Raw genomic sequence first — 4,230 nt, forward strand, 5'->3', positions numbered from 1 at the left:
ACTGGGAATTCCTCGTTCATGGGGAACAATTGCAAGCCCCAATCCCTAGCACGAAGGAGGTTCAGCGGGTTACCCCGACCTTTCGGCCTAGGAAGACACGCTGATTCCTTCAGTGTAGCGCGCGTGCGGCCCAGAACATCTAAGGGCATCACAGACCTGTTATTGCTCAATCTCGTGCGGCTAGAAGCCGCCTGTCCCTCTAAGAAGAAAAGTAATCGCTGACAGCACGAAGGATGTCACGCGACTAGTTAGCAGGCTAGAGTCTCGTTCGTTATCGGAATTAACCAGACAAATCGCTCCACCAACTAAGAACGGCCATGCACCACCACCCACCGAATCAAGAAAGAGCTATCAATCTGTCAATCCTTCCGGTGTCCGGGCCTGGTGAGGTTTCCCGTGTTGAGTCAAATTAAGCCGCAGGCTCCACTCCTGGTGGTGCCCTTCCGTCAATTCCTTTAAGTTTCAGCTTTGCAACCATACTTCCCCCGGAACCCAAAAGCTTTGGTTTCCCGGAGGCTGCCCGCCGAGTCATCGGAGGAACTGCGGCGGATCGCTGGCTGGCATCGTTTATGGTTAGAACTAGGGCGGTATCTGATCGCCTTCGAACCTCTAACTTTCGTTCTTGATTAATGAAAACATACTTGGCAAATGCTTTCGCTTCTGTTCGTCTTGCGACGATCCAAGAATTTCACCTCTAACGTCGCAATACGAATGCCCCCGCCTGTCCCTATTAATCATTACCTCGGGTTCCGAAAACCAACAAAATAGAACCGAGGTCCTATTCCATTATTCCATGCACACAGTATTCAGGCGGGCTTGCCTGCTTTAAGCACTCTAATTTGTTCAAAGTAAACGTGCCGGCCCACCGAGACACTCAATAAAGAGCACCCTGGTAGGATTTCAACGGGGTCCGCCTCGGGACGCACGAGCACGCACGAGGCGGTCGCACGCCTTCGGCTCGCCCCACCGGCAGGACGTCCCACGATACATGCCAGTTAAACACCGACGGGCGGTGAACCAACAGCGTGGGACACAAATCCAACTACGAGCTTTTTAACCGCAACAACTTTAATATACGCTATTGGAGCTGGAATTACCGCGGCTGCTGGCACCAGACTTGCCCTCCAATAGATACTCGTTAAAGGATTTAAAGTGTACTCATTCCGATTACGGGGCCTCGGATGAGTCCCGTATCGTTATTTTTCGTCACTACCTCCCCGTGCCGGGAGTGGGTAATTTGCGCGCCTGCTGCCTTCCTTGGATGTGGTAGCCGTTTCTCAGGCTCCCTCTCCGGAATCGAACCCTGATTCCCCGTTACCCGTTACAACCATGGTAGGCGCAGAACCTACCATCGACAGTTGATAAGGCAGACATTTGAAAGATGCGTCGCCGGTACGAAGACCGTGCGATCAGCCCAAAGTTATTCAGAGTCACCAAGGCAAACGGACCGGACGAGCCGACCGATTGGTTTTGATCTAATAAAAGCGTCCCTTCCATCTCTGGTCGGGACTCTGTTTGCATGTATTAGCTCTAGAATTACCACAGTTATCCAAGTAACGTGGGTACGATCTAAGGAACCATAACTGATTTAATGAGCCATTCGCGGTTTCACCTTAATGCGGCTTGTACTGAGACATGCATGGCTTAATCTTTGAGACAAGCATATGACTACTGGCAGGATCAACCAGGGAGCTGCGTCAACTAGAGCTGAGCAGCCGGCCGCCCGGGAGTGTGTCCCGGAGGCCCGCGCGAACACGCAAGCGTCCGCTCAATTATTCTGCAAACAGGAGGAGGCTGGGCTCCCCTGCACGATACACCTCGAAACCCTCTCAGGTCCCGGCGGCGCGCAGCGCCGTCCTAAGTACTTGGTCGGGTTCGAGAGAGGCGCAATCGCCCGGAGATAGGCGAGTAGACGCTTTCAGTGCGACCACCCGTGCTCCCAACTGAGCTTGCCGCTGCCGACAGAGGCCCGGGAGCGTGCTGTCGTGGTGTTGCCGGCGGGAGACAACACGCGGCCACAAACAGTGACCGGGCAGCTCCAACGCCAGCGCCACAGAGGGGCAGAGCCCCACTTGGGTGCCAAAGCGAACTCTCCCAGCACAGCGCACGCGCCAACACATCCGCACAGCTGCGATACAAACCACCTGCGAGAACCGCGGGGGCGACCGAGCAGCAGACGGCGTCGCGGCGCCGAGTGCCGGGCGGCGGCGCATCCTCAACGCACACAGTCCTCAATCGGACCAGCACACTGCAGATGTCCACCGCGCTTCGCACCGGGCCCGGGAGGACCCACTTTGGCCGCACGGCGCCGCGCGCTGGGTGCGCCGGCACGCAGATGCGCCGCCTGCCGCGTCCGTCAGCCGGCGCGCCTGCCACTGGGCGCCCCCACCAGCCGGCTGCCGCGCGTGCGCCCACGCAGCGCGCGGCCAGCACGCCGGGCGCCCCCCCCTCACCGGCCGGGGACGGTCCCACCCAGCCACCGCCGCGTATCGCTTCATACCCACATGCCCACTCACGTTCGTGGGTATGACGGGTGTCGCTGAAGCAACCGGTTAATACCTGTACCGATCGTCGATATCAACGATTCACCTCCAGCGCGAACAACCGCGCAACAACGGATTTCCAGTTCATTTGCGTAACTTGGGCAGCAAACGTAGACGTCCATCTACATTTGCGAATTCAATGGGTCTTGCATGCCTGGATGTTATGAGTCACGACACGCCACATCAGTCCACATACATGCTGCGACGTATGCACGAGAGAACACGTGGAAGGTGGCCCGCGTACGTATGCCGATGCCATTGCACAGCTGCGAAGCTCATTGAACACGCAAACTCCTGACTGACGAACTAGAGGCGACAGGGGAGGGGGGGGGGGGGGGGGCGATATACGTCTTATAGCAGTACACATTACAGTGGATAGCGGGACCATGTGGAACGTACGCAACACTCGCTAGATGTTGTGAGGGTAGGCACCGTAACATGATTCAATACGCAGGACACCAGAGTGTGCGCGCAGCGAACTATGTTGAGAGGGTTGCGATTAGGCAACGCTACACGAATTTCTAGATTCATATAACAAACAATTACGTGGGTTAGGTTAGGGCGCAACGTGGGTTAGGTTAGGGCCCAACTTAGGTTAGGTTAGGGCCCAACTTAGGTTAGGTTAGGGCCCAACTTAGGTTAGGTTAGGGCCCAACTTAGGTTAGGTTAGGGCCCAACTTAGGTTAGGTTAGGGCCCAACTTAGGTTAGGTTAGGGCCCAACTTAGGTTAGGTTAGGGCCCAACTTAGGTTAGGTTAGGGCCCAACTTAGGTTAGGTTAGGGCCCAACTTAGGTTAGGTTAGGGCCCAACTTAGGTTAGGTTAGGGCCCAACTTAGGTTAGGTTAGGGCCCAACTTAGGTTAGGTTAGGGCCCAACTTAGGTTAGGTTAGGGCCCAACTTAGGTTAGGTTAGGGCCCAACTTAGGTTAGGTTAGGGCCCAACTTAGGTTAGGTTAAGCCCCAACTTAGGTTAGGTTAAGCCCCAACTTAGGTTAGGTTAAGCCCCAACTTAGGTTAGGTTAAGCCCCAACTTAGGTTAGGTTAAGCCCCAACTTAGGTTAGGTTAAGCCCCAACTTAGGTTAGGTTAAGCCCCAACTTAGGTTAGGTTAAGCCCCAACTTAGGTTAGGTTAAGCCCCAACTTAGGTTAGGTTAAGCCCCAACTTAGGTTAGGTTAAGGCGCAACATAGGTTAGGTTAAGGCGCAACATAGGTTAGGTTAAGGCGCAACATAGGTTAGGTTAAGGCGCAACATAGGTTAGGTTAAGGCGCAACATAGGTTAGGTTAAGGCGCAACATAGGTTAGGTTAAGGCGCAACATAGGTTAGGTTAAGGCGCAACATAGGTTAGGTTAAGGCGCAACATAGGTTAGGTTAAGGCGCAACATAGGTTAGGTTAAGGCGCAACATAGGTTAGGTTAAGGCGCAACATAGGTTAGGTTAAGGCGCAACATAGGTTAGGTTAAGGCGCAACATAGGTTAGGTTAAGGCGCAACATAGGTTAGGTTAAGGTGCAACATAGGTTAGGTTAAGGTGCAACATAGGTTAGGTTAAGGTGCAACATAGGTTAGGTTAAGGTGCAACATAGGTTAGGTTAAGGTGCAACATAGGTTAGGTTAAGGTGCAACATAGGTTAGGTTAAGGGATGGTGTATGAGGGGGGAGGGGACGAGGTTCGTTCATAGTGATGAT

The 4,230-nt window shown here is 54.0% G+C and overlaps 1 non-coding gene across 1 annotated transcript in view; it reads right to left on the reverse strand.

Moving 5' to 3' along the window:
• Nucleotides 1-1,691, reverse strand: part of LOC126196971 (small subunit ribosomal RNA) — a 1,909-nt gene extending 218 nt beyond the window's left edge. The window contains exon 1 of the ribosomal RNA XR_007539388.1: nt 1-1,691. This exon is cut by the window's left edge and continues 218 nt beyond it. This is a non-coding gene — a ribosomal RNA (small subunit ribosomal RNA).
• Between the last annotated feature and the right edge of the window lie 2,539 nt (nt 1,692-4,230).

The sequence above is a fragment of the Schistocerca nitens genome, chromosome 7 (assembly GCF_023898315.1).
Source record: "Schistocerca nitens isolate TAMUIC-IGC-003100 chromosome 7, iqSchNite1.1, whole genome shotgun sequence".
NCBI classification, from domain to species: Eukaryota; Metazoa; Arthropoda; class Insecta; order Orthoptera; family Acrididae; genus Schistocerca; species Schistocerca nitens.